The sequence below is a fragment of the Branchiostoma floridae genome, chromosome 10 (assembly GCF_000003815.2).
Source record: "Branchiostoma floridae strain S238N-H82 chromosome 10, Bfl_VNyyK, whole genome shotgun sequence".
NCBI lineage: Eukaryota > Metazoa > Chordata > Leptocardii > Amphioxiformes > Branchiostomatidae > Branchiostoma > Branchiostoma floridae.
The window spans coordinates 23,105,264-23,116,412 of record NC_049988.1 but is presented as its reverse complement, the minus strand read 5'-3'; the positions used below and the strand labels follow the sequence as shown (position 1 = coordinate 23,116,412).

Here is an 11,149-nt window from a genome sequence, read left to right as displayed (position 1 = left end):
AACGCGCAGGCGTGACTTGTCAACCACCTGTCGCTTCATCTCATCTCCACTCTTAGTCGTCCCTTTTTTCATGATCATCCTACTCCTGGTTTCAACCCATCCTACATAGCAGCCCTGACCTCACGTCTGCCAATCTGACAAGAAAAAAATAAAAGAATCACACAAGACATATTCTCCAAACATTCCATTCACGTGATTGCGCGATTTTGTGTAACATACTATATTAGTTTCCCTGTACAGGGTATTGCACGCGAATGATACTAATGTATTACGAATTACGTTACCTCGTGAGGCTTACTTCAACACTTAGAGTTGGATTCAACTATCTTAAGTTAGCTAGTTCTGCATCAAAGTATTAATTTTATGTTGTTTGGAAGTGACGACGAACATTTTTTAGAGGCGGCGGCAGTGAATTTCTTAAGCTTACTTTTAAGGTTTGGGCGAAATATTATTGGCCGAATTTTCAGCATGTGCAGCATGGAAGGCGTGACAAGTGGGACTGAGGGTATTCTCCCCGGGAACAGTTTGAACTATTGACCCCTTGAAACGCTATTTCCTGCATTGTGGTGAGAAAATTTGGCTAGCAGACAAAGCTACGCATAATAACATGTGTGAAGAAATACACATGTGCACAGGCGTTATAGTAATACGTTTTTGAGGGTATTCTAGTGCGTTGACATGTGATATGACAGGGCAGCGTAACTGTAAATACTAACAAATTTCACGTAACTCTACTATACAGTGTGGCATGCAAGTTGATTGTTTATAAACTACACTAGCTGACCTGAGCTGTTCACACGCCCTTAATGTCACTGTTATTAACCTTCCCTGTGATGTGAGAAACATAATCCCGATGCAGCTGTGCGGCTAACTGACAGGTGGGTGACGACTTAGTGACCCGTAGTAAGCTGCGACGTGATTCTCTGTAATTGAAACTACCAACTGCACTCTTCTGACAACTCAAACATTTTAAGGGACAGTTCGTTATATTATTTACATTCCATTTTCTTTGCTATGAGAGGGAAACGATTGTGGTCACACACTAACCCTTTACATAAACGTATCAGAACACTTGCGATAATTAGACTTGACCAGAACGTCAAATTAACGCGTTAACGGTGAATCACGGTGAGTCACGGACACGTTCGATCAGAACTCTTGGTGTACTGGAAACGTTTAAACATTTTTTGCGTACATTATCATTTTTAACGAGCCAGTCTTTTAACTTGCATCTGCTACCTTTTTATCTACTGGTTAAAACCCCGATGATCCGTTAATGAATGAATCTTACATACTTAGAAATTACTAGCTGTATAAAACTAGTATAGGCCTTTCCTTTTCGACGGTTGTCATACAAGCACACCAGGTACCTTCAATGGTCAGAAAATGAACACTTTCCTTGCCGCGTGTAATTTTCACCACGTTTGAAGTCATTTGAACAAGTATTTATTGCATGCAATTCTGAGTATATTTGTCTAGAACCCTAGGCCGAACCATATTTTGATCGCAGCTACCGATAGTGCACAGATGGAATGTGACTGCCGATGCTAACTCGTGCAAGTGTGTCTGATGTTTGAAAAGACGTAATTTGAGAAAGTAAATCGTTGTTTTGAATAGCAAAATTACGGGTAAATAGTGACGCTACCAACAAAGTTATATATATATATATATATATATGCCCTGTGACCCCATTGTGTTTTATTGCTTTTAAAAAGTTGGTAAAGAATGTCAGACCTGCCTTTATAGGGATTTTCGACGAATGGAATTATGACGTTCACCATGTGGAGCGGACAAAATGTGGCAATAAAAGCGGTACCTAAAATACAACGAGAAAAACTTTAAAATTTACCAAAGCGTCTGCCTCAGGGTTTCTACGATTGTTCACTACGTGGGGCGTGCAGAATATAGTATTGGAAGCAGGTCTTAAAATTTGCATTAAGCTAACAATGATACGGGTGAAACCCACCTTCATGCTTTCCTTGGGGTGGCGTCAGCTCTGGAGTTGGGGAATTGTGTAGAGGCTGTTGGAACTATGGCTTCCTGGCTACGTCGGCGACCGGTTCCTCGGACTTGCCTTGTCGACCACAGGTAGCTTAATCTGATCTCCGCTCCTCGTCGTCCCATCATCCTGCACCTGGTTTTAACCCACCTGCAGCCCCAACCTCGTGTTTGCTGATTTGACATGTACAAAAAAAAAAAAGGAATTGCACCAAACTTGAAAGCGTGAACATATTCTCGAAACATAGAAAAACACCATAGTTCTAACACAATCTGATCTGTATATTGCACAACCCCACGCAAACTCGACGTGAAACATCTGGAATGTGGATATGGTTACACTGCGTCCCAGATTACGGACAGCGTCCCAGATTACGGACAAGAAACAATAGCCCCTTCAGATTAGTGCTTGATGGCCGGGGTGCGTGAGAGATGTCGAACCCACAAATTTAAAAAAAATTAAACAGCCCAAAAGAAGAGAAATTACGAATGTTGCATCGGCATGATGGCCACCATAATGAAAACGTACCTATTAACGTTGATCATACCCATACATACCTTAAGATTTTTTTTACAAGGGAATTGGAGTTTGCTCGTTTTTTGTTCTTGTTATCATTTGTAACGTACTTTTCGTTCCCCCCAAACTGTCCGACTAGGTCCTTTTATGGACATATGCCGCCGGCGTTAGTCGAACACAGTCACATTAAAAAAAACACCTACCTCGTTTTCTGCCCAAATTTTTAGAAGTACTGTCCTTGCCTGTTTACTTCCGGCACAAAACATATTGTGGTGATCCGACGGGCGGCAACACGTCTCTAGACTCTATGAAAAAGTCTAGGAGCTACAGCGGACTCCTCAGCGGTACAATTCCCAAAATAAAAGTGGAAGAACTCCCAGAGACTGGTAGCCTGGATGCTACCCTGATCTCTATAAATTTCATCGCGCGGAGACTCTAACTCAGGGGGTTCCCAGGTCTGTTGTAGAGTTTTCTTCGGGCAGGTCGCCCCCTGGAACCGAGGAGTTGGTCTGTGTTATTCTGTAACTGTTTGAGTCCCGCCTACACACAGAAATTTGGCTAGTATATGCAAATTTCTCGGCCATGATTCGGTAAAAACGATGTAAATACAATTAATATTAATGACTATGCAAAATTTTATTTGTCAAGGCGGAAAACTACAGTGACCGGTTGAATGACACATTACGTGCCTAAGATGTTATTGCAAGATTACTTCGCCTGAACGCAATCCTCAGCGTGACGACCCCGGGTCAACTCTGGGGTTCATGCACCGGTCACGCACATGTCCCGTCAATCAAGCACCCCAAGGCAGGTGTAGCCTATGACACACTAGGAAAAGAGGCATAAATCGATAGCATATCTCTTTCTCATATGTTGAATAGACCAATCACCCTTTATCAAAAGGTACGATTGAAAACAACAATAAAAAGATTTTTAAAAATAAGTCGAAAGTTTTTTATAGTAAAATAATTTTAAAGAATAAGTCGAAACCAAGTAAAATGATTTTAAAAAATAAGTCGAAACCAAGTAAAAAGAATTTTAAAAAATAAGTCGAAACCAAGTAAAAAGATTTTTAAAAATAAGTCGAAAGATTTTTTATAGTAAAAAGATTTTTAAAAATAAGTGGAAACCAATTAAAAATATTTTAGAAAATTAGTCGAAACCAAGTAAAAAGATTTTAAAAAATAAGTAAGATTTTTAAAAATAAGTCGAAACCAAGTAAAAAGATTTTTAAAAATAAGTCAAAAGTTTTTATAGTAAAAAGATTTTAAAAAATAAGTCGAAAGTTTTTTTATAGTAAAAAGATTTTTAAAAATAAGTGGAAACCAAGTAAAAATATTTTAAAAAATAAGTCGAAACCAGGTAAAAACATTTTTAAAAATAAGTCGAAACCAAGTAAAAACATTTTTAAAAATAAGTCGAATTTTTTTTTTATAGTGAAAAGATTTTAGAAAATAAGTCGAAACCAAGTAAAAAGATTTTTAAAAATGAGTCGAAACCAAGTAAAAACATTTTTTAAATAAATCGGAACCAAGTAAAAAGATTTCTAAAAATAAGTCGAAAGTTTTTTTTATGGTAAAAAGATCTTAAAAAATAAGTCAAAAGTTTTTTATAGTAAAAAGATTTTTAAAAATAAGTCGAAACCAAGTAAAAAGATTCTTAAAAATAAGTCGAAAGTTTTTTTTTTGTAAAAAGATTTTAAAAAATAAGTCCAAACCAAGTAAAAAGATTTTAAAAAATATGTCGAAACCAATTAAAAATATTTTAGAAAATTAGTCGAAACCAAGTAAAAAGATTTTAAAAAATAAGTCGAAAGTTTTTTTATAGTGAAAAGATTTTAAAAAATAAGTCGAAACCAAGTAAAAAGATTTTTTAAAATAAGTCGAAACCGAGTAAAAACATTTAAAAAAATAAGTCGAAAACAAGTAAAAATATTTTAGAAAATTAGTCGAAACCAAGTAAAAACATTTTGAAAAATAAGTCGAAAGTTAGTAAAAAGATTTTAGATAATGAGTCGAAACCAAGTAAAAAGATTTTTAAAAATAAGTCAAAAGTTTTTATAGTAAAAAGATTTAAAAAAATAAGTCGAAAGTTTTTTTATAGTAAAAAGATTTTTAAAAATAAGTGGAAACCAAGTAAAAATGTTTTAAAAAATAAGTTGAAACCACGTAAAAACATTTTTAAAAATAAGTCGAAACCAAGTAAAAACATTTTTAAAAATAAGTCGAATTTTTTTTATAGTAAAAAGATTTTAGAAAATAAGTCGAAACCAAGTAAAAAGATTTTAAAAAAATGAGTCGAAACCAAGTAAAAACATTTTTAAAATAAATCGGAACCAAGTAAAAAGATTTCTAAAAATAAGTCGAAAGTTTTTTTATGGTAAAAAGATCTTAAAAAATAAGTCAAAAGTTTTTTATAGTAAAAAGATTTTTAAAAATAAGTCGAAACCAAGTAAAAAGATTTTTAAAAATATGTCGAAACCAATTAAAAATATTTTAGAAAATTAGTCGAAACCAAGTAAAAGATTTTAAAAAATAAGTCGAAAGTTTTTTTATAGTGAAAAGATTTTAAAAAATAAGTCGAAACCAAGTAAAAAGATTTTTAAAAATAAGTCGAAACCAAGTTAAAAGATTTTTTTTTAAATAAGTCGAAACCAAGTAAAAAGATTTTTAAAAATAAGTCGAAACCGAGTAAAAAGATTTTAAAAAATAAGTCGAAAACAAGTAAAAATATTTTAGAAAATTAGTCGAAACCAAGTAAAAAGATTTTGAAAAATAAGTCGAAAGTTAGTAAAAAGATTTTAGATAATGAGTCGAAACCAAGTAAAAAGATTTTTAACAATAAGTCAAAGGTTTTTATAGTAAAAAGATTTAAAAAAATAAGTCGAAAGTTTTTTTATAGTAAAAAAATTTTTAAAAATAAGTCGAAACCAATTAGTAAGTAAAAACATTTTTAAAAATAAGTCGAAACCAAGTAAAAACATTTTTACAAATAAGTCGAAACCAAGTAAAAACATTTTTAAAAATAAGTCGATTTTTTTTATAGTAAAAAGATTTTAGAAAATAAGTCGAAACCAAGTAAAAAGATTTTTAAAAAATAAGTAGAAAACATCCTGCATGAGTAACTTTGATATAAAACAGCATCCCCTAATCTTGTTCCCCTGTTTTGGATAACACAGATACATGTATATGTATAAAAATTTTAAATCAAGCTGACTTCTGCTGACAAGTGGGAGGAGATAATTTTTTCTCGATCTCGATCACTAACAGTTACTTGCCCTAATCCACACCGTGAGAAAGCCACCAGGTGCAATCCGAAGAACCAGTTGATTGACATTTGAATGACAGGTCGTGACTTACTCGATATTGCCCGGATTAAGCTTAAGGTGCCCCCAGAGAGACCCGGCGCGGGTCTGGGGGCACGTAGGGGTTACTATCTTTTCAACACTGTAACGTAGGCATTTGTCATCCTACTACAACGAAACTTGGACACAACTTACAGAAGTATATGTACATAACAGCCATCAAGTTATATTTAAGGAAATAGATCTAGTCAAAGGTTTGAATGAAATTACGGCCATCACCAACAGTTACTTGCCCTTTAGAAAAACGTTTTGAAATTGCATGATGCATATAAATGGAAAGATGTCATTCGAAACAAAGGAAGGTTTTCGTTGGCTTGTCGTTGTCTTTGGGCTTGCTGGTATACTTAGGACTTTTGAAACAGCTCATATCACAACATCATAGGAAATGTCAAATAATCAATAAGCTAATACATATATAAGATGTGATCTTAACCGCATGGAAATTGTCCGTTTGTCACATGGACTTTCTATATTTGTCAACCTTCACAGATATAGTCTGTTTGTATACAAACTTTGTAACATGGATATTCTACATTTGTGAAGCCTCGCTGAACTTGTCTGTTTCTGACATGGTTTTTCTGACAAAGTGACATTTGTCAACCCTCACTAAAGTTGTCCGTGTTTGTGACGTGGAACTTTCTTTCCTCTGCCTCCTTGTTTCAATTGTGAAAAAAAGCGACCACAAAATCAACCGACTAAACCCTGATTCAACATTTTCTAAGTTTGTCGAGATATTTACAAAAACGGACTTGTCATGCAATACGTGTTTTCCACGTATGTTTTATACATGTTACGTAGTTGTGGCTGATAGATTTAGTATATCATGCGCCAGTCCCCACCACAGCCTAAGGAATGTTTGTAGAATATGTCCAAGCTTTCGAGGTTGGTGTAATTTTTTTTTTGACATTTTTTTGTCAACTTGGCAGAAACGAGGTCCTGGCAGTAGGACGCTGCCAGGAGCAGGATGATCATGAAGAAGGGACGAAGAGGAGCGGATATATATATGAGATGAAGCGATAGGTAAATGCTCTTTACCTGTCCTTTTTGGCCGGGTTGTTAAAGGGTCTTATCATAATGATATTCAAAAAAATTATTGCAACTAAGGCTTGCAGTAAAAAAAAACAATTTCATCATCACGGACGCTTCTAGTTGAATCAAATGTCAAAGTTTGCGCTACCAAAGAATTATTTCTGTACGAAGCAGAAACACTGTCACAACGATCGTACAACAGATACTTTGAAAATGGAATATATCTTGTCGTATGCAGTGTCTGGAAAAAGTGTTTGGGTTGTCTCCAGAGGATTGCGCCCCAGATTTAGGACTTTGTGTGTAACATTAGAAGGTACGGGTATATCCTATTTTAAAACAGATATAATTCCAATTTGATAACTTAAAAAAACATGTATTATTGTATTTCTTTTCATTCTTATTACCTGTTTGAAAAAGCAGGTCTTGATTCTGGTAGGGATGTTTGTGATTCCGGACCGTTTGCGATCACGTTTGCTATGGGGATAGATATTGTGAGTCATTGTGATACAGCGCGCATTAGAAGTTTGCAGCAGTTTTGTGGTTTGTTTTAAAAAAATATTTACACCCCTTTTTGACAGGAGTAGAGTGGTCCTAGTTTATCTGGTAATTCTAGAGCAAACCAGCTGGGCAATAAATACCCATGTCAAGCTGGTCAATTAGGCACCACTGTGTGCAGGGGTGAATCACTATGTACACATTAGGGATATGAAGCCAGTGGCTGCACAGATCCACAACCAGGAGAAAGAGGAACTGTGACCATCCCTGTCACCTCTGTATGGAATGAACCAATACACTAGTATACACATTGGGGATATGTGCCAGGTGCAGGTGTAACAATAGGAAATAAAAATGCAATGGTGAGGTTACAAGAAGGTGTAGTTTTGGATCTGTTTACCATAGGTAGATATATAAGAACAATGATGGAATAATTTTGCCAAACGTCAAACCCTAACAACCTAACATGATAGTGCAAGAGTCTTTTCTTTGGCAGGTCTTTAGAAGTGTTTGTGAACGTCGATTTTAATTCTTATGTTAATTCCCTAACATGAGTTACTCACGCGCAAACCTGTTCTCGTATTTGCTGGAACAGCTAATATTACACTCTAGTTGTAAAGTACAGTCCGCCTACACTATTAGTGAGGTGACTATGCTGTTATCTGAATTTTGCACATTAGATGGTAGCCAGTGCTGGTGATTCACAACTGGTTTCATCTTTACTTTGCAGTGTTTTTCGTACATGACTGTTTTATTCCGTATAATATAATAATAATGGTTTATTTGATCCCCTAATTTCCGTACAACGTTACAGTATTTACAGATTGACAAAGGCCTTTAATTCTCTCATTAGCTGAATTACGCTCTCAATCAATCAATTAATTGCGCTATGGTTTCACAAAATCACATTATTTCAAAATTCTACAACATTTGAAGAAAGGTCTTAATGAACGTTTGCTACTTATCGTTATAAATTCCATCAGGTACATTTTTTAGTTCTAAAATCATAACTAGTATTTATCACAAGTCGCTGTTGATGTTAGTGTACTACTAGTGACTTCAAATCGTTTTTATGAAGAAAAAATCATATCGGACAACAAAACGGTGGTGTGAAGCGATTAGTTGACTACCTAAAAAAAAAATCTGCTTATATTTTCGTAACAATAGACGGACGGTGAATTTTACATTGTTCAGTTACAGAACCATTCTCTGAAACACTTTCTGAAACGTCCAGTGCTTGATCTGAAATTATCTAGTTGGTTACTGGGCCTTGCTGAGCTTCAATTGATGCCTAACATCAAACGAATAATGGTTTATTCAATATTTACAAATCAAACAGCTTCAACGGTAACCGTTGCATTGGATGTCTGAATCGCCTTGTTTAGTGGAGTTTATTTATTTATTTATTTGTTTAGTGGAGTTAGTAAAGTAAATAACAATAGCAAAGCGATATATCATAAAACATCAGCACACATTTCAATACAATCTTTAACGTGTCCACATTATTCTTCTAAACTCGTCTGAAATCCTTACATTGAAGATTATAATCTGCATTACCAAGTCTCTCATTAGATTTGTGGTGTCCGAGCATGATACTTTGTGGTCCTGTACATTGTAGTAAAGTGTTCAGTAGGTTTACACGGTGAGAGAAGAGCCAGTGGGGGTAGTCTGTAGACCGTAGTTCAAACACAGGATATAAAGTTCATAATTTTATAAATTTCCTGATAGTCACTTTAAGGGGATAAAAAAGTATGAAAATAAAAGACAACAAAAGCACAACACGAATGAACAATAAATCAACAGCATGATTTGTGCATATTTGTTGGCATAACCATTAATTTTTTTGATTCAGCAAACAGCCAGGCCGGGCCCAGAGTAGGAAATCTGACGTACGCTTTGGTAAAAAAAAATTGTGTGCTACGGAATAGTCACACTGGTCACATTTCTTCTCCTCTATGAATCCTCATATAATCAGCAAGGTAGTCTTTCGAACCGTATGGGCTTATCACCTTTATGTTTGGATAGATGTCTGTCTAAGTTGGGTTTATGTGCAGCAGAATAGTCACACTGGTCACACTTGTAGGGCTTGTAACCTGTATGAGTTCTCATGTGTAGGGATAGGTTAGATTTTCGAACTGTCCTGTACCCACACTTCCCGCACAAGTAGGGTTTATCACCAGTGTGTTTGGCTAGATGTTGGTTCAAATGACATTTCCTTGCTGCAGAATAGTCACACTGGTCACACTTGTAGGGCTTTTCTCCTGTATGGGTTCTCATATGTCGGGATAAGGTAAACTTCAGAGCTGCCCTATAGCCACACTCCCCACACATGTAGGGCTTATCACCAGTGTGTTTGGCTAGATGTCGGTCCAAAGTGTATTGTTTTGCTGCAGAATAGTCACACTGGTCACACTTGTAGGGTTTTTCACCAGTATGAGTTCTCATGTGTTTGGATAAATTAGACTTCTGATCTGTCCTGTATCCACACTCACCACACATGTACGGCTTTTTACCACTGTGCTCTGCTAGATGACTGACTAAGTTGGATTTTTGTGCAGCAGAATAGTCACATTGGTCACACTTGAATGGTTTGTCCCCTGTGTGAATCCTCATATGTTGGTATAAGTGAAACTCCAAGGCCGTCCTGTACCCATGCTTCTGAGGAACAGCAGTAGGAGACCCATCACAGACGATCTGAGGAACAGCAGTAGGAGACCCATCACAGACGTTCTGAGGAACAGCAGTAGGAGACCCATCACAGACGTTCTGGGGAACAGCAGTAGGAGACGCATTACCTGCCTTTGCCATGTCGAACCTAATGGAATAAAAAATATCGGAAAAGAAAAATAGACGAATTAAAAAAGAAAACTGCAAGCAAACAAATAATGTTTACCTTCACACGGTTTAGCCTAACAAACTATTAAAGGTTTTTTCTTCTTCTTTTTTGTTTCTGTGTTTTTGCACTTACAAAATGTACATGTTTTCGATAGTCACACTCACTATTAAATGACAGGAAGTGATAAAGATAAGACAGCAATTTGTTCCCAAGAAGAGATTAGTATTTTTTCTGTTGTGACAAAAGTTACAGCTGTCAGTTTGGCTCCAAGCCTTTTGTGAATGGCTACAGCTCACAGCAAATCACCCCTTATAAAAGGTTTACAGCAAACTCTCCCAATGACCTGAAATACCCTCTAGTAACCATGGTGATAGTTCATTATTTGTTTGGAGAAGAAAGATTTCAAAACAAACGGATTAAAACAATGCTTTTCTTTGTTTCCGTGAAGGTAAAGATGCCCCCTCCCCACCCCATTTTCGTCACCCCGAAAAGTCTTACATTTCTGTTCATATGTAGCCCACATACCATAGACATGACCTCTACCCCCTATAGTTTAGAATGATGCAGTCATGTTGTATATATATCTCGTTCTTACCTGCTTCCAGTGATGATTATTACCTCCGCACAATCCTCCTGCAAGCGTCTGTCTGGAGCAGCAAGGGGTGAAAGGTGACTGTTTCCGTAGGGTTAAAGGTCATTTGAGGCCTGTTTACCCATCATTGTGCAGAATGTTCCGCCTACACTATTGTTCAGGTACACTATTTTCTTTTTCATCTTAATGTAGCAACTTTGGCTATTATCCGACAGCCTTTGGGGACTTAAATGTCTTTCTTTCTTTTCTTCCGTCTTTATTTCTTAGTGTTTCACAAGGTACGACAATAACTAGATGTTTACGTAGATAGTGGGCCAC

At 36.0% G+C, this 11,149-nt stretch overlaps 1 protein-coding gene and 1 long non-coding RNA gene across 2 annotated transcripts in view; both read right to left on the bottom strand.

The window, feature by feature from the left end:
- LOC118424264 overlaps positions 1-2,125 on the bottom strand; it is a 5,914-nt gene extending 3,789 nt beyond the window's left edge. Inside the window, exon 1 of the long non-coding RNA XR_004832185.1 lies at positions 1,967-2,125. This is a non-coding gene — a long non-coding RNA (uncharacterized LOC118424264). The remainder of the gene's footprint in view (positions 1-1,966) is intronic.
- The window catches only part of LOC118424262 (gastrula zinc finger protein XlCGF57.1-like), an 18,452-nt gene extending 7,570 nt beyond the window's left edge, over positions 1-10,882 (bottom strand). Inside the window, exon 1 of the mRNA XM_035832806.1 lies at positions 10,835-10,882. The gene's annotated coding sequence lies outside the window, so the exon portion shown is untranslated. The remainder of the gene's footprint in view (positions 1-10,834) is intronic.
- Between the last annotated feature and the right edge of the window lie 267 nt (positions 10,883-11,149).